At 48.9% G+C, this 22,750-nt stretch overlaps 2 non-coding genes across 2 annotated transcripts; both read left to right on the forward strand.

Moving 5' to 3' along the window:
• Positions 1-6,203: 6,203 nt before the first annotated feature.
• Trnaa-ggc (transfer RNA alanine (anticodon GGC)) lies at positions 6,204-6,276 on the forward strand. Its single transcript has one exon. It is a non-coding gene; the product is annotated as a tRNA-Ala (tRNA).
• Positions 6,277-7,782: 1,506 nt separating this feature from the next.
• Positions 7,783-7,855, forward strand: Trnaa-ggc (transfer RNA alanine (anticodon GGC)). Its single transcript has one exon. It is a non-coding gene; the product is annotated as a tRNA-Ala (tRNA).
• Positions 7,856-22,750: the final 14,895 nt, after the last annotated feature.

Below are 22,750 nucleotides of genomic sequence, written 5' to 3' on the forward strand. Positions count from 1 at the left end.
GCAAGATGTTGCAAAGCCAGCGTCACAGACTGATATGATGTATACTGACGTAAGGAGAGCAAGATGTAAGTGTGGGGACCGGCTGTTATCGAGGTGTCATCGAGTGCAGATCTGTCTTAGGTATCGCGGCTTAACCTCTTTGAAGTCTAGAGGGTGGACAACACGTTGGTCTTACTCAGAGCGGTGTCCGAATTCTATTTTCGACGTTATACGTGCCACTTTTATTTTGGCCAACTACGATTCGATACAGAATGCACGAAACCTGAAAGACACCCTAACGGATACATAGAGAGTAGTGTTTGTCTGCTGAATAATGGGAGTGCAAGGGTCTGTGTCGTCTATATGGCTGTATGTAACACCATTAGTTTTCGGGGGGGCGGGCGTAGCTCAGATGGTAGAGCGCTCGCTTAGTATGCGAGAGGTACTGGGATCAATACCCAGTGCCTCCAGAATTTTTAACACACCTACATGCGCACCTTGATATGCAAGTGGAATAATTGACAACCAGCAGATGTGTCTAGGAAGATACAAGCGAATGATTAGCATCCACAATTGACAAGCGTGCTGTTATTAGTGCGCAGGAAGCACCCTCCTCCCACGCCTACACTTAATTTAGAAACAGTACAAGTGTTCCCGTAAGATTCTCAAGCCTATGTCGGAAAGATCTGCCTTGCGCCGAGTTCACGTAAATCCCACTGCACATTCCTATTCTTTGCGTGCAGTCAGCTGCTACTGGTGTTGCTAGTTGTGACTGCTGATAACAGATGCCGTAGCAATCAATTCATGGAGTGAGTTGTATGTTTTGCGATAGTCTGTCTCTGACAAGCAAGCACAGGTGACATAGGTGCGAACACAGGAAGCTTGCAGACCCTCGCTGCCTGCAGACACCGAGCAGCCACACTAGGAGGGCGGCCTAAGCCGTAGGCGAAATGTACTCATTCGCTTTGGCGCGACGTCGAACTATAAATAATGCTGTCACTAGCGTGAGCGTCGTGGAAAGTCGGAAAAGTCGGCTGCGAGGGTGAGTGCCAAGTTTGGGGAGCGTTTCGTAGTATGCGCAGTGCAATGGAGACGCGGAAACTTGTTGTGGCCCAGTGTTTTGCAGTTGGACGACAAGATTGGTACACAGTAGTAAAGAGCGAGGCACTGAGTTGGCATAAATAATGTAGTGCACAATGGGGCTCGAGATGTGTTTGTTACCTCAGGTGCTGTATAATTGTCGACAAGGAGTGAAAACGGAGCAATTTGTGACGGCTCTTTCAATTTAAGACGTTAAAAACAGACGGAATTTGCATTTGTAATACCAGAGCATCGAAACTACTTGGAACTTTTGTGTATATGAACGGGTCCGCGCCTTTGTACTCTGCTCCCTTCACCGCTACAAACCAACCAACCATCGTGTCCGTGCGCATCTGAGTCGCAAAGAATGGGGAATAGCGCAGTTTGCTCGTGCATGGGGCGTAGCTCAGTTGGTAGAGCGTTCGCTTGGCATGTGAAAGGTCCAGGGTTCAAGCCGCGGCGCCTCCATTTTTTGTGGTCAGTGCATGGTAAGTGTTGGTCGCGGCGAACCTAAAGGCACGCAAGATGTTGCAAAGCCAGCGTCACAGACTGATATGATGTATACTGACGTAAGGAGAGCAAGATGTAAGTGTGGGGACCGGCTGTTATCGAGGTGTCATCGAGTGCAGATCTGTCTTAGGTATCGCGGCTTAACCTCATTGAAGTCTAGAGGGTGGACAACACGTTGGTCTTACTCAGAGCGGTGTCCGAATTCTATTTTCGACGTTATACGTGCCACTTTCATTTTGGCCAACTACGATTCGATACAGAATGCACGAAACCTGAAAGACACCCTAACGGATACATAGAGAGTAGTGTTTGTCTGCTGAATAATGGGAGTGCAAGGGTCTGTGTCGTCTATATGGCTGTATGTAGCACCATTAGTCTTCGGGGGGGCGGGCGAAGCTCAGATGGTAGAGCGCTCGCTTAGTATGCGAGAGGTACTGGGATCAATACCCAGTGCCTCCATAATTTTTAACACACCTACATGCGCACCTTGATATGCAAGTGGAATAATTCACAACCAGCAGATGTGTCTAGGAAGATACAAGCGAATGATTAGCATCCACAATTGACAAGCGTGCTGTTATTAGTGCGCAGGAAGCACCCTCCTCCCACGCCTACACTTAATTTAGAAACAGTACAAGTGCTCCCGTAAGATTCTCAAGCCTATGTCGGAAAGATCTGCCTTGCGCCGAGTTCACGTAAATCCCACTGCACATTCCTATTCTTTGCGTGCAGTCAGCTGCTACTGGTGTTGCTAGTTGTGACTGCTGATAACAGATGCCGTAGCAATCAATTCATGGAGTGAGTTGTATGTTTTGCGATAGTCTGTCTCTGACAAGCAAGCAAAGGTGACATAGGTGCGAACACAGGAAGCTTGCAGACCCTCGCTGCCTGCAGACACCGAGCAGCCACACTAGGAGGGCGGCCTAAGCCGTAGGCGAAATGTACTCATTCGCTTTGGTGCGACGTCGAACTATAAATAAAGCTGTCACTAGCGTGAGCGTCGTGGAGAGTCGGAAAATTCGGCTGCAAGGGTGAGTGCCAAGTTTGGGGAGCGTTTCGTAGTATGCGCAGTGCAATGGAGACGCGGAAACTTGTAGTGGCCCAGTGTTTTGCAGTTGGACGACAAGATTGGTACACAGTAGTAAAGAGCGAGGCACTGAGTTGGCATAAATAATGTAGTGCACAATGGTTCTCGAGATGTGTTTGTTACCTCAGGTGCTGTATAATTGTCGACAAGGAGTGAAAACGGAGCAATTTGTGACGGCTCTTTCAATTTAAGACGTTAAAAACAGACGGAATTTGCATTTGTAATACCAGAGCATCGAAACCACTTGGAACTTTTGTGTATATGAACGGGTCCGCGCCTTTGTACTCTGCTCCCTTCACCGCTACAAACCAACCAACCATCGTGTCCGTGCGCATCTGAGTCGCAAAGAATGGGGAATAGCGCAGTTTGCTCGTGCATGGGGCGTAGCTCAGTTGGTAGAGCGTTCGCTTGGCATGTGAAAGTTCCAGGGTTCAAGCCGCGGCGCCTCCATTTTTTGTGGTCAGTGCATGGTAAGTGTTCGTCGCGGCGAACCTAAAGGCACGCAAGATGTTGCAAAGCCAGCGTCACAGATTGATATGATGTATACTGACGTAAGGAGAGCAAGATGTAAGTGTGTGGACCGGCTGTTATCGAGGTGTCATCGAGTGCAGATCTGTCTTAGGTATCGCGGCTTAACCTCATTGAAGTCTAGAGGGTGGACAACACGTTGGTCTTACTCAGAGCGGTGTCCGAATTCTATTTTCGACGTTATACGTGCCACTTTCATTTTGGCCAACTACGATTCGATACAGAATGCACGAAACCTGAAAGACACCCTAACGGATACATAGAGAGTAGAGTTTGTCTGCTGAATAATGGGAGTGCAAGGGTCTGTGTCGTCTATATGGCTGTATGTAGCACCATTAGTCTTCGGGGGGGCGGGCGTAGCTCAGATGGTAGAGCCCTCGCTTAGTATGCGAGAGGAACTGGGATCAATACCCAGTGCCTCCAGAATTTTTAACACACCTACATGCGCACCTTGATATGCGAGTGGAATAATTCACAACCAGCAGTTGTGTCTAGGAAGATACAAGCGAATGATTAGCATCCACAATTGACAAGCGTGCTGTTATTAGTGCGCAGGAAGCACCCTCCTCCCACGCCTACACTTAATTTAGAAACAGTACAAGTGTTCCCGTAAGATTCTCAAGCCTATGTCGGAAAGATCTGCCTTGCGCCGAGTTCACGTAAATCCCACTGCACATTCCTATTCTTTGCGTGCAGTCAGCTGCTACTGGTGTTGCTAGTTGTGACTGCTGATAACAGATGCCGTAGCAATCAATTCATGGAGTGAGTTGTATGTTTTGCGATAGTCTGTCTCTGACAAGCAAGCACAGGTGACATAGGTGCGAACACAGGAAGCTTGCAGACCCTCGCTGCCTGCAGACACCGAGCAGCCACACTAGGAGGGCAGCCTAAGCCGTAGGCGAAATGTACTCATTCGCTTTGGCGCGACGTCGAACTATAAATAATGCTGTCACTAGCGTGAGCGTCGTGGAAAGTCGGAAAAGTCGGCTGCGAGGGTGAGTGCCAAGTTTGGGGAGCGTTTCGTAGTATGCGCAGTGCAATGGAGACGCGGAAACTTGTTGTGGCCCAGTGTTTTGCAGTTGGACGACAACATTGGTACACAGTAGTAAAGAGCGAGGCACTGAGTTGGCATAAATAATGTAGTGCACAATGGGGCTCGAGATGTGTTTGTTACCTCAGGTGCTGTATAATTGTCGACAAGGAGTGAAAACGGAGCAATTTGTGACGGCTCTTTCAATTTAAGACGTTAAACACAGACGGAATTTGCATTTGTAATACCAGAGCATCGAAACCACTTGGAACTTTTGTGTATATGAACGGGTCCGCGCCTTTGTACTCTGCTCCCTTCACCGCTACAAACCAACCAACCATCGTGTCCGTGCGCATCTGAGTCGCAAAGAATGGGGAATAGCGCAGTTTGCTCGTGCATGGGGCGTAGCTCAGTTGGTAGAGCGTTCGCTTGGCATGTGAAAGGTCCAGGGTTCAAGCCGCGGCGCCTCCATTTTTTGTGGTCAGTGCATGGTAAGTGTTGGTCGCGGCGAACCTAAAGGCACGCAAGATGTTGCAAAGCCAGCGTCACAGACTGATATGATGTATACTGACGTAAGGAGAGCAAGATGTAAGTGTGGGGACCGGCTGTTATCGAGGTGTCATCGAGTGCAGATCTGTCTTAGGTATCGCGGCTTAGCCTCATTGAAGTCTAGAGGGTGGACAACACGTTGGTCTTACTCAGAGCGGTGTCCGAATTCTATTTTCCACGTTATACGTGCCACTTTCATTTTGGCCAACTACGATTCGATACAGAATGCACGAAAACATGAAAGACACCCTAACGGATACATAGAGAGTAGTGTTTGTCTGCTGAATAATGGGAGTGCAAGGGTCTGTGTCGTCTATATGGCTGTATGTAGCACCATTAGTCTTCGGGGGGGCGGGCGAAGCTCAGATGGTAGAGCGCTCGCTTAGTATGCGAGAGGTACTGGGATCAATACCCAGTGCCTCCAGAATTTTTAACACACCTACATGTGCACCTTGATATGCAAGTGGAATAATTCACAACCAGCAGATGTGTCTAGGAAGATACAAGCGAATGATTAGCATCCACAATTGACAAGCGTGCTGTTATTAGTGCGCAGGAAGCACCCTCCTCCCACGCCTACACTTAATTTAGAAACAGTACAAGTGTTCCCGTAAGATTCTCAAGCCTATGTCGGAAAGATCTCCCTTGCGCTGAGTTCACGTAAATCCCACTGCACATTCCTATTCTTTGCGTGCAGTCAGCTGCTACTGGTGTTGCTAGTTGTGACTGCTGATAACAGATGCCGTAGCAATCAATTCATGGAGTGAGTTGTATGTTTTGCGATAGTCTGTCTCTGACAAGCAAGCACAGGTGACATAGGTGCGAACACAGGAAGCTTGCAGACCCTCGCTGCCTGCAGACACCGAGCAGCCACACTAGGAGGGCGGCCTAAGCCGTAGGCGAAATGTGCTCATTCGCTTTGGCGCGACGTCGAACTATAAATAATGCTGTCACTAGCGTGAGCGTTGCGTGAGCGTCGTGGAAAGTCGGAAAAGTCGGCTGCGAGGGTGAGTGCCAAGTTTGGGGAGCGTTTCGTAGTATGCGCAGTGCAATGGAGACGCGGAAACTTGTTGTGGCCCAGTGTTTTGCAGTTGGACGACACGATTGGTACACAGTAGTAAAGAGCGAGGCACTGAGTTGGCATAAATAACGTAGTGCACAATGGGGCTCGAGAAGTGTTTGTTACCTCAGGTGCTGTATAATTGTCGACAAGGAGTGAAAACGGAGCAATTTGTGACGGCTCTTTCAATATAAGACGTTAAAAACAGACGGAATTTGCATTTGTAATACCAGAGCATCGAAACTACTTGGAACTTTTGTGTATATGAACGGGTCCGCGCCTTTGTGCTCTGCTCCCTTCACCGCTACAAACCAACCAACCATCGTGTCCGTGCGCATCTGAGTCGCAAAGAATGGGGAATAGCGCAGTTTGCTCGTGCAAGGGGCGTAGCTCAGTTGGTAGAGCGTTCGCTTGGCATGTGAAAGGTCCAGGGTTCAAGCCGCGGCGCCTCCATTTTTTGTGGTCAGTGCATGGTAAGTGTTGGTCGCGGCGAATCTAAAGGCACGCAAGATGTTGCAAAGCCAGCGTCACAGACTGATATGATGTATACTGACGTAAGGAGAGCAAGATGTAAGTGTGGGGACCGCCTGTTATCGAGGTGTCATCGAGTGCAGATCTGTCTTAGGTATCGCGGCTTAACCTCATTGAAGTCTAGAGGGTGGACAACACGTTGGTCTTACTCAGAGCGGTGTCCGAATTCTATTTTCGACGTTATACATGCCACTTTCATTTTGGCCAACTACGATTCGATACAGAATGCACGAAACCTGAAAGACACCCTAACGGATACATAGAGAGTAGTGTTTGTCTGCTGAATAATGGGAGTGCAAGGGTCTGTGTCGTCTATATGGCTGTATGTAGCACCATTAGTCTTCGGGGGGGCGGGCGAAGCTCAGATGGTAGAGCGCTCGCTTAGTATGCGAGAGGTACTGGGATCAATACCCAGTGCCTCCAGAATTTTTAACACACCTACATGCGCACCTTGATATGCAAGTGGAATAATTCACAACCAGCAGATGTGTCTAGGAAGATACAAGCGAATGATTAGCATCCACAATTGACAAGCGTGCTGTTATTAGTGCGCAGGAAGCACCCTCCTCCCACGCCTACACTTAATTTAGAAACAGTACAAGTGTTCCCGTAAGATTCTCAAGACTATGTCGGAAAGACCTGCCTTGCGCTGAGTTCACGTAAATCCCACTGCACATTCCTATTCTTTGCGTGCATTCAGCTGCTACTGGTGTTGCTAGTTGTGACTGCTGATAACAGATGCCGTAGCAATCAATTCATGGAGTGAGTTGTATGTTTTGCGATAGTCTGTCTCTGACAAGCAAGCACAGGTGACATAGGTGCGAACACAGGAAGCTTGCAGACCCTCGCTGCCTGCAGACACCGAGCAGCCACACTAGGAGGGCGGCCTAAGCCGTAGGCGAAATGTACTCATTCGCTTTGGCGCAACGTCGAACTATAAATAATGCTGTCACTAGCGTGAGCGTCGTGGAAAGTCGGAAAAGTCGGCTGCGAGGGTGAGTGCCAAGTTTGGGGAGCGTTTCATAGTATGCGCAGTGCAATGGAGACGCGGAAACTTGTTGTGGCCCAGTGTTTTGCAGTTGGACGACAAGATTGGTACACAGTAGTAAAGAGCGAGGCACTGAGTTGGCATAAATAATGTAGTGCACAATGGGGCTCGAGATGTGTTTGTTACCTCAGGTGCTGTATAATTGTCGATAAGGAGTGAAAACGGAGCAATTTGTGACGGCTCTTTCAATTTAAGACGTTAAAAACAGACGGAATTTGCATTTGTAATACCAGAGCATCGAAACTACTTGGAAATTTTGTGTATATGAACGGGTCCGCGCCTTTGTGCTCTGCTCCCTTCACCGCTACAAACCAACCAACCATCGTGTCCGTGCGCATCTGAGTCGCAAAGAATGGGGAATAGCGCAGTTTGCTCGTGCAAGGGGCGTAGCTCAGTTGGTAGAGCGTTCGCTTGGCATGTGAAAGGTCCAGGGTTCAAGCCGCGGCGCCTCCATTTTTTGTGGTCAGTGCATGGTAAGTGTTGGTCGCGGCGAATCTAAAGGCACGCAAGATGTTGCAAAGCCAGCGTCACAGACTGATATGATGTATACTGACGTAAGGAGAGCAAGATGTAAGTGTGGGGACCGCCTGTTATCGAGGTGTCATCGAGTGCAGATCTGTCTTAGGTATCGCGGCTTAACCTCATTGAAGTCTAGAGGGTGGACAACACGTTGGTCTTACTCAGAGCGGTGTCCGAATTCTATTTTCGACGTTATACATGCCACTTTCATTTTGGCCAACTACGATTCGATACAGAATGCACGAAACCTGAAAGACACCCTAACGGATACATAGAGAGTAGTGTTTGTCTGCTGAATAATGGGAGTGCAAGGGTCTGTGTCGTCTATATGGCTGTATGTAGCACCATTAGTCTTCGGGGGGGCGGGCGAAGCTCAGATGGTAGAGCGCTCGCTTAGTATGCGAGAGGTACTGGGATCAATACCCAGTGCCTCCAGAATTTTTAACACACCTACATGCGCACCTTGTTATGCAAGTGGAATACTTCACAGCCAGCAGATGTGTCTAGGAAGATACAAGCTTGCGCCGAGTTCACGTAAATCCCACTGCACATTCCTATTCTTTGCGTGGAGTCGGCTGCTACTGGTGTTGTTAGTTGTGACTGCTGATAACAGATGCCGTAGCAATCAATTCATGGAGTGAGTTGTATGTTTTGCGATAGTCTGTCTCTGACAAGCAAGCACAGGTGACATAGGTGCGAACACAGGAAGCTTGCAGACCCTCGCTGCCTGCAGACACCGAGCAGCCACACTAGGAGGGCGGCCTAAGCCGTAGGCGAATTGTGCTCATTCGCTTTGGCGCGACGTCGAACTATAAATAATGCTGTCACTAGCGTGAGCTTCGTGGAAAGTCGGAAAAGTCGGCTGCGAGGGTGAGTGCCAAGTTTGGGGAGCGTTTCGTAGTATGCGCAGTGCAATGGACGCGGAAACTTGTTGTGGCCCAGTGTTTTGCTGTTGGACGACAAGATTGGTTCACAGTAGTAAAGAGCGGGGCACAGAGTTGGCATGAATAATGGAGTGCACAATGGGGCTCGAGATGTGTTTGTTACCTCAGGTGCTGTATAATTGTCGACAAGGAGTGAAAACGGAGCAATTTGTGACGGCTCTTTCAATTTAAGACGTTAAAAACAGACGGAATTTGCATTTGTAATACCAGAGCATCGAAACTACTTGGAACTTTTGTGTATATGAACGGGTCCGCGCCTTTGTACTCTGCTCCCTTCACCGCTACAAACCAACCAACCATCGTGTCCGTGCGCATCTGAGTCGCAAAGAATTGGGAATAGCGCAGTTTGATCGTGCATGGGGTGTAGCTCAGTTGGTAGAGCGTTCGCTTGGCATGTGAAAGGTCCAGGGTTCAAGCCGTGGCGCCTCCATATTTTGTGGTCAGTGCATGGTAAGTGTTGGTCGCGGCGAACCTAAAGGCACGCAAGATGTTGCAAAGCCAGCGTCACAGACTGATATGATGTATACTGACGTAAGGAGAGCAAGATGTAAGTGTGGGGACCGGCTGTTATCGAGGTGTCATCGAGTGCAGATCTGTCTTAGGTATCGCGGCTTAACCTCATTGAAGTCTAGAGGGTGGACAACACGTTGGTCTTACTCAGAGCGGTGTCCGAATTCTATTTTCGACGTTATACGTGCCACTTTCATTTTGGCCAACTACGATTCGATACAGAATGCACGAAACCTGAAAGACACCCTAACGGATACATAGAGAGTAGTGTTTGTCTGCTGAATAATGGGAGTGCAAGGGTCTGTGTCGTCTATATGGCTGTATGTAGCACCATTAGTCTTCGGGGGGGCGGGCGTATCTCAGATGGTAGAGCGCTCGCTTAGTATGCGAGAGGTACTGGGATCAATAACCAGTGCCTCCAGAATATTTAACACACCTACATGCGCAACTTGATATGCAAGTGGAATAATTCACAACCAGCAGATGTGTCTAGGAAGATACAAGCGAATGATTAGCATCCACAATTGACAAGCGTGCTGTTATTAGTGCGCAGGAAGCACCCTCCTCCCACGCCTACACTTAATTTAGAAACCGTACAAGTGTTCCCGTAAGATTCTCAAGCCTATGTCGGAAAGATCTGCCTTGCGCCGAGTTCACGTAAATCCCACTGCACATTCCTATTCTTTGCGTGCAGTCAGCTGCTACTGGTGTTGCTAGTTGTGACTGCTGATAACAGATGCCGTAGCAATCAATTCATGGAGTGAGGTGTATGTTTTGCGATAGTCTGTCTCTGACAAGCAAGCACAGGTGACATAGGTGCGAACACAGGAAGCTTGCAGACCCTCGCTGCCTGCAGACACCGAGCAGCCACACTAGGAGGGCGGCCTAAGCCGTAGGCGAAATGTACTCATTCGCTTTGGCGCGACGTCGAACTATAAATAATGCTGTCACTAGCGTGAGCGTCGTGGAAAGTCGGAAAAGTCGGCTGCGAGGGTGAGTGCCAAGTTTGGGGAGCGTTTCATAGTATGCGCAGTGCAATGGAGACGCGGAAACTTGTTGTTTCCCAGTGTTTTGCAGTTTTACGACAAGATTGGTACACAGTAGTAAAGAGCGAGGCACTGAGTTGGCATAAATAATGTAGTGCACAATGGGGCTCGAGATGTGTTTGTTACCTCAGGTGCTGTATAATTGTCGACAAGGAGTGAAAACGGAGCAATTTGTGACGGCTCTTTCAATTTAAGACGTTAAAAACAGACGGAATTTGCATTTGTAATACCAGAGCATCGAAACCACTTGGAACTTTTGTGTATATGAACGGGTCCGCGCCTTTGTACTCTGCTCCCTTCACCGCTACAAACCAACCAACCATCGTGTCCGTGCGCATCTGAGTCGCAAAGAATGGGGAATAGCGCAGTTTGATCGTGCATGGGGCGTAGCTCAGTTGGTAGAGCGTTCGCTTGGCATGTGAAAGGTCCAGGGTTCAAGCCGCGGCGCCTCCATTTTTTGTGGTCAGTGCATGGTAAGTGTTGGTCGCGGCGAACCTAAAGGCACGCAAGATGTTGCAAAGCCAGCGTCACAGACTGATATGATGTATACTGACGTAAGGAGAGCAAGATGTAGGTGTGGGGACCGGCTGTTATCGAGGTGTCATCGAGTGCAGATCTGTCTTAGGTATCGCGTCTTAACCTCATTGAAGTCTAGAGGGTGGACAACACGTTGGTCTTACTCAGAGCGGTGTCCGAATTCTATTTTCGACGTTATACGTGCCACTTTCATTTTGGCCAACTACGATTCGATACAGAATGCACGAAACCTGAAAGACACCCTAACGGATACATAGAGAGTAGTGTTTGTCTGCTGAATAATGGGAGTGCAAGGGTCTGTGTCGTCTATATGGCTGTATGTAGCACCATTAGTCTTCGGGAGGGCGGGCGTAGCTCAGATGGTAAAGCGCTCGCTTAGTATGCGAGAGGTACCGGGATCAATACCCAATGCCTCCAGAATTTTTAACACACCTACATGCGCACCTTGATATGCAAGTGGAATACTTCACAGCCAGCAGATGTGTCTAGGAAGATACAAGCTTGCGCCGAGTTCACGTAAATCCCACTGCACATTCCTATTCTTTGCGTGCAGTCAGCTGCTACTGGTGTTGTTAGTTGTGACTGCTGATAACAGATGCCGCAGCAATCAATTCATGGAGTGAGTTGTATGTTTTGCGATAGTCTGTCTCTGACAAGCAAGCACAGGTGACATAGGTGCGAACACAGGAAGCTTGCAGACCCTCGCTGCCTGCAGACACCGAGCAGCCACACTAGGAGGGCGTCCTAAGCCGTAGGCGAATTGTGCTCATTCGCTTTGGCGCGACGTCGAACTATAAATAATGCTGTCACTAGCGTGAGCGTCGTGGAAAGTCGGAAAAGTCGGCTGCGAGGGTGAGTGCCAAGTTGAGGGAGCGTTTCGTAGTATGCGCAGTGCAATGGACGCGGAAACTTGTTGTGGCCCAGTGTTTTGCTGTTGGACGACAAGATTGGTACACAGTAGTAAAGAGCGAGGCACTGAGTTGGCATAAATAATGTAGTGCACAATGGGGCTCGAGATGTGTTTGTTACCTCAGGTGCTGTATAATTGTCGACAAGGAGTGAAACCGGAGCAATTTGTGACGGCTCTTTCAATTTAAGACGTTAAAAACAGACGGAATTTGCATTTGTAATACCAGAGCATCGAAACTACTTGGAACTTTTGTGTATATGAACGGGTCCGCGCCTTTGTACTCTGCTCCCTTCACCGCTACAAACCAACCAACCATCGTGTCCGTGCGCATCTGAGTCTCAAAGAATGGGGAATAGCGCAGATTGCTCGTGCGTGGGGTGTAGCTCAGTTGGTAGAGCGTTCGCTTGGCATGTGAAAGGTCCAGGGATCAAGCCGCGGCGCATCCATTTTTTGTGGTCCGTGCATGGTAAGTGTTGGTCGCGGCGAACCTAAAGGCACGCAAGATGTTGCAAAGCCAGCGTCACAGACTGATATGATGTATACTGACGTAAGGAGAGCAAGATGTAAGTGTGGGGACCGGCTGTTATCGAGGTGTCATCGAGTGCAGATCTGTCTTAGGTATCGCGGCTTAACCTCATTGAAGTCTAGAGGGTGGACAACACGTTGGTCTTACTCAGAGCGGTGTCCGAATTCTATTTTCGACGTTATACGTGCCACTTTCATTTTGGCCAACTACGATTCGATACAGAATGCACGAAACCTGAAAGACACCCTAACGGATACATAGAGAGTAGTGTTTGTCTGCTGAATAATGGGAGTGCAAGGGTCTGTGTCGTCTATATGGCTGTATGTAGCACCATTAGTCTTCGGGGGGCGGGCGTAGCTCAGATGGTTGAGCGCTCGATTAGTATGCGAGAGGTACTGGGATCAATACCCAGTGCCTCCAGAATTTTTAACACACCTACATAATTCACAACCAGCAGATGTGTCTAGGAAGATACAAGCGAATGATTAGCATCCACAATTGGCAAGCGCGCTGTTATTAGTGCGCAGGAAGCACCCTCCTCCCACGCCTACACTTAATTTAGAAACAGTACAAGTGTTCCCGTAAGATTCTCAAGCCTATGTCGGAAAGATCTGCCTTGCGCCGAGTTCACGTAAATCCCACTGCACATTCCTATTCTTTGCGTGCAGTCAGCTGCTACTGGTGTTGCTAGTTGTGACTGCTGATAACAGATGCCGTAGCAATCAATTCATGGAGTGAGTTGTATGTTTTGCGATAGTCTGTCTCTGACAAGCAAGCACAGGTGACATAGGTGCGAACACAGGAAGCTTGCAGACCCTCGCTGCCTGCAGACACCGAGCAGCCACACTAGGAGGGCGGCCTAAGCCGTAGGCGAATTGTGCTCATTCGCTTTGGCGCGACGTCGAACTATAAATAATGCTGTCACTAGCGTGAGCGTCGTGGAAAGTCGGAAAAGTCGGCTGCGAGGGTGAGTGCCAAGTTTGGGGAGCGTTTCATAGTATGCGCAGTGCAATGGAGACGCGAAAACTTGTTGTGGCCCAGTGTTTTGCAGTTGGACGACAAGATTGGTACACAGTAGTAAAGAGCGAGGCACTGAGTTGGCATAAATAATGTAGTGCACAATGGGGCTCGAGATGTGTTTGTTACCTCAGGTGCTGTATAATTGTCGACAAGGAGTGAAAACGGAGCAATTTGTGACGGCTCTTTCAATTTAAGACGTTAAAAACATACGGAATTTGCATTTGTAATACCAGAGCATCGAAACCACTTGGAACTTTTGTGTATATGAACGGGTCCGCGCCTTTGTACCTTGCTCCCTTCACCGCTACAAACCAACCAACCATCGTGTCCGTGCGCATCTGAGTCGCAAAGAATGGGGAATAGCGCAGTTTGCTCGTGCATGGGGCGTAGCTCAGTTGGTAGAGCGTTCGCTTGGCATGTGAAAGGTCCAGGATTCAAGCCGCGGCCCCTCCATTTTTTGTGGTCAGTGCATGGTAAGTGTTGGTCGCGGCGAACCTAAAGGCACGCAAGATGTTGCAAAGCCAGCGTCACAGACTGATATGATGTATACTGACGTAAGGAGAGCAAGATGTAAGTGTGGGGACCGGCTGTTATCGAGGTGTCATCGAGTGCAGATCTGTCTTAGGTATCGCGGCTTAACCTCATTGAAGTCTAGAGGGTGGACAACACGTTGGTGTTACTCAGAGCGGTGTCCGAATTCTATTTTCGACGTTATACGTGCCACTTTCATTGTGGCCAACTACGATTCGATACAGAATGCACGAAACCTGAAAGACACCCTAACAGATACATAGAGAGTAGTGTTTGTCTGCTGAATAATGTGAGTGCAAGGGTCTGTGTCGTCTATATGGCTGTATGTAGCACCATTAGTCTTCGGGGGGGGCTGGCGTAGCTAAGATGGTAGAGCGCTCGCTTAGTATGCGAGAGGTACTGGGATCAATACCCAGTGCCTCCAGAATTTTTAACACACCTACATGCGCACCTTGATATGCAAGTGGAATAATTCACAACCAGCAGATGTGTCTAGGAAGATACAAGCGAATGATTAGCATCCACAATTGACAAGCGTGCTGTTATTAGTGCGCAGGAAGCACCCTCCTCCCACGCCTACACTTAATTTAGAAACAGTACAAATGTTCCCGTAAGATTCTCAAGCCTATGTCGGAAAGATCTGCCTTGCGCCGAGTTCACGTAAATCCCACTGCACATTCCTATTCTTTGCGTCCAGTCAGCTGCTACTGGTGTTGCTAGTTGTGACTGCTGATAACAGATGCCGTAGCAATCAATTCATGGAGTGAGTTGTATGTTTTGCGATAGTCTGTCTCTGACAAGCAAGCACAGGTGACATAGGTGCGAACACAGGAAGCTTGCAGACCCTCGCTGCCTGCAGACACCGAGCAGCCACACTAGGAGGGCCGCCTAAGCCGTAGGCGAATTGTGCTCATTCGCTTTGGCGCGACGTCGAACTATAAATAATGCTGTCACTAGCGTGAGCGTCGTGGAAAGTCGGAAAAGTCGGCTGCGAGGGTGAGTGCCAAGTTTGGGGAGCGTTTCGTAGTATGCGCAGTGCAATGGACGCGGAAACTTGTTGTGGCCCAGTGTTTTGCTGTTGGACGACAAGATTGGTACACAGTAGTAAAGAGCGAGGCACTGAGTTGGCATGAATAATGTAGTGCACAATGGGGCTCGAGATGTGTTTGTTACCTCAGGTGCTGTATAATTGTCGACAAGGAGTGAAAACGGAGCAATTTGTGACGGCTCTTTCAATTTAAGACGTTAAAAACAGACGGAATTTGCATTTGTAATACCAGAGCATCGAAACTACTTGGAACTTTTGTGTATATGAACGGGTCCGCGCCTTTGTACTCTGCTCCCTTCACCGCTACAAACCAACCAACCATCGTGTCCGTGCGCATCTGAGTCGCAAAGAATGGGGAATAGCGCAGTTTGCTCGTGCATGGGCGTCGCTCAGTTGGTAGAGCGTTCGCTTGGCATGTGAAAGGTCCAGGGTTCAAGCCGCGGCGCCTCCATATTTTGTGGTCAGTGCATGGTAAGTGTTGGTCGCGGCGAACCTAAAGGCACGCAAGATGTTGCAAAGCCAGCGTCACAGACTGATATGATGTATACTGACGTAAGGAGAGCAAGATGTAAGTGTGGGGACCGGCTGTTATCGAGGTGTCATCGAGTGCAGATCTGTCTTAGGTATCGCGGCTTAACCTCATTGAAGTCTAGAGGGTGGACAACACGTTGGTCTTACTCAGAGCGGTGTCCGAATTCTATTTTCGACGTTATACGTGCCACTTTCATTTTGGCCAACTACGAATCGATACAGAATGCACGAAACCTGAAAGACACCCTAACGGATACATAGAGAGTAGTGTTTGTCTGCTGAATAATGGGAGTGCAAGGGTCTGTGTCGTCTATATGGCTGTATGTAGCACCATTAGTCTTCGGGGGGCGGGCGTAGCTCAGATGGTAGAGCGCTCGCTTAGTATGCGAGAGGTACTGGGATCAATACCCAGTGCCTCCAGAATTTTTAACACACCTACATGCGCACCTTGATATGCAAGTGGAATACTTCACAGCCAGCAGATGTGTCTAGGAAGATACAAGCTTGCGCCGAGTTCACGTAAATCCCACTGCACATTCCTATTCTTTGCGTGCAGTCAGCTGCTACTGGTGTTGCTAGTTGTGACTGCTGATAACAGATGCCGTAGCAATCAATTCATGGAGTGAGTTGTATGTTTTGCGATAGTCTGTCTCTGACAAGCAAGCACAGGTGACATAGGTGCGAACACAGGAAGCTTGCAGACCCTCGCTGCCTGCAGACACCGAGCAGCCACACTAGGAGGGCGGCCTAAGCCGTAGGCGAAATGTACTCATTCGCTTTGGCGCGACGTCGAACTATAAATAATGCTGTCACTAGCGTGAGCGTCGTGGAAAGTCGGAAAAGTCGGCTGCGAGGGTGAGTGCCAAGTTTGGGGAGCGTTTCGTAGTATGCGCAGTGCAATGGAGACGCGGAAACTTGTTGTGGCCCAGTGTTTTGCAGTTGGACGACAAGATTGGTACACAGTAGTAAAGAGCGAGGCACTGAGTTGGCATAAATAATGTAGTGCACAATGGGGCTCGAGATGTGTTTGTTACCTCAGGTGCTGTATAATTGTCGACAAGGAGTGAAAACGGAGCAATTTGTGACGGCTCTTTCAATTTAAGACGTTAAAAACAGACGGAATTTGCATTTGTAATACCAGAGCATCGAAACTACTTGGAACTTTTGTGTATATGAACGGGTCCGCGCCTTTGTACTCTGCTCCCTTCACCGCTACAAACCAACCAACCATCGTGTCCGTGCGCATCTGAGTCGCAAAGAATGGGGAATAGCGCAGTTTGCTCGTGCATGGGCGTCGCTCAGTTGGTAGAGCGTTCGCTTGGCATGTGAAAGGTCCAGGGTTCAAGCCGCGGCCCCTCCATTTTTTGTGGTCAGTGCATGGTAAGTGTTGGTCGCGGCGAACCTAAAGGCACGCAAGATGTTGCAAAGCCAGCGTCACAGACTGATATGATGTATACTGACGTAGGGAGAGCAAGATGTAAGTGTGGGGACCGGCTGTTATCGAGATGTCATCGAGTGCAGATCTGTCTTAGGTATCGCGGCTTAACCTCATTGAAGTCTAGAGGGTGGACAACACGTTGGTGTTACTCAGAGCGGTGTCCGAATTCTATTTTCGACGTTATACGTGCCACTTTCATTTTGGCCAACTACGATTCGATACAGAATGCACGAAACCTGAAAGACACCCTAACGGATACATAGAGAGTAGTGTTTGTCTGCTGAATAATGGGAGTGCAAGGGTCTGTGTCGTCTATATGGCTGTATGTAGCACCATTAGTCTTCGGGGGGGCGGGCGTAGCTAAGATGGTAGAGCGCTCGCTTAGTATGCGAGAGGTACTGGGATCAATACCCAGTGCCTCCAGAATTTTTAACACACCTACATGCGCACCTTGATATGCAAGTGGAATAATTCACAACCAGCAGATGTGTCTAGGAAGATACAAGCGAATGATTAGCATCCACAATTGACAAGCGTGCTGTTATTAGTGCGCAGGAAGCACCCTCCTCCCACGCCTACACTTAATTTAGAAACAGTACAAATGTTCCCGTAAGATTCTCAAGCCTATGTCGGAAAGATCTGCCTTGCGCCGAGTTCACGTAAATCCCACTGCACATTCCTAATCTTTGCGTGCAGTCAGCTGCTACTGGTGTTGCTAGTTGTGACTGCTGATAACAGATGCCGTAGCAATCAATTCATGGAGTGAGTTGTATGTTTTGCGATAGTCTGTCTCTGACAAGCAAGCACAGGTGACATAGGTGCGAACACAGGAAGCTTGCAGACCCTCGCTGCCTGCAGACACCGAGCAGCCACACTAGGAGGGCCGCCTAAGCCGTAGGCGAATTGTGCTCATTCGCTTTGGCGCGACGTCGAACTATAAATAATGCTGTCACTAGCGTGAGCGTCGTGGAAAGTCGGAAAAGTCGGCTGCGAGGGTGAGTGCCAAGTTTGGGGAGCGTTTCGTAGTATGCGCAGTGCAATGGACGCGGAAACTTGTTGTGGCCCAGTGTTTTGCTGTTGGACGACAAGATTGGTACACAGTAGTAAAGAGCGAGGCACTGAGTTGGCATGAATAATGTAGTGCACAATGGGGCTCGAGATGTGTTTGTTACCTCAGGTGCTGTATAATTGTCGACAAGGAGTGAAAACGGAGCAATTTGTGACGGCTCTTTCAATTTAAGACGTTAAAAACAGACGGAATTTGCATTTGTAATACCAGAGCATCGAAACTACTTGGAACTTTTGTGTATATGAACGGGTCCGCGCCTTTGTACTCTGCTCCCTTCACCGCTACAAACCAACCAACCATCGTGTCCGTGCGCATCTGAGTCGCAAAGAATGGGGAATAGCGCAGTTTGCTCGTGCATGGGCGTCGCTCAGTTGGTAGAGCGTTCGCTTGGCATGTGAAAGGTCCAGGGTTCAAGCCGCGGCGCCTCCATATTTTGTGGTCAGTGCATGGTAAGTGTTGGTCGCGGCGAACCTAAAGGCACGCAAGATGTTGCAAAGCCAGCGTCACAGACTGATATGATGTATACTGACGTAAGGAGAGCAAGATGTAAGTGTGGGGACCGGCTGTTATCGAGGTGTCATCGAGTGCAGATCTGTCTTAGGTATCGCGGCTTAACCTCATTGAAGTCTAGAGGGTGGACAACACGTTGGTCTTACTCAGAGCGGTGTCCGAATTCTATTTTCGACGTTATACGTGCCACTTTCATTTTGGCCAACTACGATTCGATACAGAATGCACGAAACCTGAAAGACACCCTAACGGATACATAGAGAGTAGTGTTTGTCTGCTGAATAATGGGAGTGCAAGGGTCTGTGTCGTCTATATGGCTATATGTAGCACCATTAGTCTTCGGGGGGCGGGCGTAGCTCAGATGGTAGAGCGCTCGCTTAGTATGCGAGAGGTACTGGGATCAATACCAAGTGCCTCCAGAATTTTTAACACACCTACATAATTCACAACCAGCAGATGTGTCTAGGAAGATACAAGCGAATGATTAGCATCCACAATTGTCAAGCGCGCTGTTATTAGTGCGCAGGAAGCACCCTCCTCCCACGCCTACACTTAATTTAGAAACAGTACAAGTGTTCCCGTAAGATTCTCAAGCCTATGTCGGAAAGATCTGCCTTGCGCCGAGTTCACGTAAATCCCACTGCACATTCCTATTCTTTGCGTGCAGTCAGCTGCTACTGGTGTTGCTAGTTGTGACTGCTGATAACAGATGCCGTAGCAATCAATTCATGGAGTGAGTTGTATGTTTTGCGATAGTCTGTCTCTGACAAGCAAGCACAGGTGACATAAGTGCGAACACAGGAAGCTTGCAGACCCTCGCTGCCTGCAGACACCGAGCAGCCACACTAGGAGGGCGGCCTAAGCCGTAGGCGAATTGTGCTCATTCGCTTTGGCGCGATGTCGAACTATAAATAATGCTGTCACTAGCGTGAGCGTCGTGGAAAGTCGGAAAAGTCGGCTGCGAGGGTGAGTGCCAAGTTTGGGGAGCGTTTCATAGTATGCGCAGTGCAATGGAGACGCGGAAACTTGTTGTGGCCCAGTGTTTTGCAGTTGGACGACAAGATTGGTACACAGTAGTAAAGAGCGAGGCACTGAGTTGGCATAAATAATGTAGTGCACAATGGGGCTCGAGATGTGTTTGTTACCTCAGGTGCTGTATAATTGTCGACAAGGAGTGAAAACGGAGCAATTTGTGACGGCTCTTTCAATTTAAGACGTTCAAAACAGACGGAATTTGCATTTGTAATACCAGAGCATCGAAACTACTTGGAACTTTTGTGTATATGAACGGGTCCGCGCCTTTGTACTCTGCTCCCTTCACCGCTACAAACCAACCAACCATCGTGTCCGTGCGCATCTGAGTCGCAAAGAATGGGGAATAGCGCAGTTTGCTCGTGCATGGGCGTCGCTCAGTTGGTAGAGCGTTCGCTTGGCATGTGAAAGGTCCAGGGTTCAAGCCGCGGCCCCTCCATTTTTTGTGGTCAGTGCATGGTAAGTGTTGGTCGCGGCGAACCTAAAGGCACGCAAGATGTTGCAAAGCCAGCGTCACAGACTGATATGATGTATACTGACGTAAGGAGAGCAAGATGTAAGTGTGGGGACCGGCTGTTATCGAGGTGTCATCGAGTGCAGATCTGTCTTAGGTATCGCGGCTTAACCTCATTGAAGTCTAGAGGGTGGACAACACGTTGGTGTTACTCAGAGCGGTGTCCGAATTCTATTTTCGACGTTATACGTGCCACTTTCATTTTGGCCAACTACGATTCGATACAGAATGCACGAAACCTGAAAGACACCCTAACGGATACATAGAGAGTAGTGTTTGTCTGCTGAATAATGGGAGTGCAAGGGTCTGTGTCGTCTATATGGCTGTATGTAGCACCATTAGTCTTCGGGGGGCGGGCGTAGCTCAGATGGTAGAGCGCTCGCTTAGTATGCGAGAGGTACTGGGATCAATACCCAGTGCCTCCACAATTTTTAACACACCTACATGCGCACCTTGATATGCAAGTGGAATAATTCACAACCAGCAGATGTGTCTAGGAAGATACAAGCGAATGATTAGCATCCACAATTGACAAGCGTGCTGTTATTAGTGCGCAGGAAGCACCCTCCTCCCACGCCTACACTTAATTTAGAAACAGTACAAATGTTCCCGTAAGATTCTCAAGCCTATGTCGGAAAGATCTGCCTTGCGCCGAGTTCACGTAAATCCCACTGCACATTCCTATTCTTTGCGTGCAGTCAGCTGCTACTAGTGTTGCTAGTTGTGACTGCTGATAACAGATGCCGTAGCAATCAATTCATGGAGTGAGTTGTATGTTTTGCGATAGTCTGTCTCTGACAAGCAAGCACAGGTGACATAGGTGCGAACACAGGAAGCTTGCAGACCCTCGCTGCCTGCAGACACCCAGCAGCCACACTAGGAGGGCCGCCTAAGCCGTAGGCGAATTGTGCTCATTCGCTTTGGCGCGACGTCGAACTATAAATAATGCTGTCACTAGCGTGAGCGTCGTGGAAAGTCGGAAAAGTCGGCTGCGAGGGTGAGTGCCAAGTTTGGGGAGCGTTTCGTAGTATGCGCAGTGCAATGGACGCGGAAACTTGTTGTGGCCCAGTGTTTTGCTGTTGGACGACAAGATTGGTACACAGTAGTAAAGAGCGAGGCACTGAGTTGGCATGAATAATGTAGTGCACAATGGGGCTCGAGATGTGTTTGTTACCTCAGGTGCTGTATAATTGTCGACAAGGAGTGAAAACGGAGCAATTTGTGACGGCTCTTTCAATTTAAGACGTTAAAAACAGACGGAATTTGCATTTGTAATACCAGAGCATCGAAACTACTTGGAACTTTTGTGTATATGAACGGGTCCGCGCCTTTGTACTCTGCTCCCTTCACCGCTACAAACCAACCAACCATCGTGTCCGTGCGCATCTGAGTCGCAAAGAATGGGGAATAGCGCAGTTTGCTCGTGCATGGGCGTCGCTCAGTTGGTAGAGCGTTCGCTTGGCATGTGAAAGGTCCAGGGTTCAAGCCGCGGCGCCTCCATATTTTGTGGTCAGTGCATGGTAAGTGTTGGTCGCGGCGAACCTAAAGGCACGCAAGATGTTGCAAAGCCAGCGTCACAGACTGATATGATGTATACTGACGTAAGGAGAGCAAGATGTAAGTGTGGGGACCGGCTGTTATCGAGGTGTCATCGAGTGCAGATCTGTCTTAGGTATCGCAGCTTAACCTCATTGAAGTCTAGAGGGTGGACAACACGTTGGTCTTACTCAGAGCGGTGTCCGAATTCTATTTTCGACGTTATACGTGCCACTTTCATTTTGGCCAACTGCGATTCGATACAGAATGCACGAAACCTGAAAGACACCCTAACGGATACATAGAGAGTAGTGTTTGTCTGCTGAATAATGGGAGTGCAAGGGTCTGTGTCGTCTATGTGGCTGTATGTAGCACCATTAGTCTTCAGGGGGCGGGCGTAGCTCAGATGGTAGAGCGCTCGCTTAGTATGCGAGAGGTACTGGGATCAATACCCAGTGCCTCCAGAATTTTTAACACACCTACATAATTCACAACCAGCAGATGTGTCTAGGAAGATACAAGCGAATGATTAGCATCCACAATTGGCAAGCGCGCTGTTATTAGTGCGCAGGAAGCACCCTCCTCCCACGCCTACACTTAATTTAGAAACAGTACAAGTGTTCCCGTAAGATTCTCAAGCCTATGTCGGAAAGATTTGCCTTGCGCCGAGTTCACGTAAATCCCACTGCACATTCCTATTCTTTGCGTGCAGTCAGCTGCTACTGGTGTTGCTAGTTGTGACTGCTGATAACAGATGCCGTAGCAATCAATTCATGGAGTGAGTTGTATGTTTTGCGATAGTCTGTCTCTGACAAGCAAGCACAGGTGACATAAGTGCGAACACAGGAAGCTTGCAGACCCTCGCTGCCTGCAGACACCGAGCAGCCACACTAGGAGGGCGGCCTAAGCCGTAGGCGAATTGTGCTCATTCGCTTTGGCGCGACGTTGAACTATAAATAATGCTGTCACTAGCGTGAGCGTCGTGGAAAGTCGTAAAAGTCGGCTGCGAGGGTGAGTGCCAAGTTTGGGGAGCGTTTCATAGTATGCGCAGTGCAATGGAGACGCGGAAACTTGTTGTGGCCCAGTGTTTTGCAGTTGGACGACAAGATTGGTACACAGTAGTAAAG

Source organism: Schistocerca gregaria, chromosome 10, assembly GCF_023897955.1.
Source record: "Schistocerca gregaria isolate iqSchGreg1 chromosome 10, iqSchGreg1.2, whole genome shotgun sequence".
Classification (NCBI taxonomy): domain Eukaryota; kingdom Metazoa; phylum Arthropoda; class Insecta; order Orthoptera; family Acrididae; genus Schistocerca; species Schistocerca gregaria.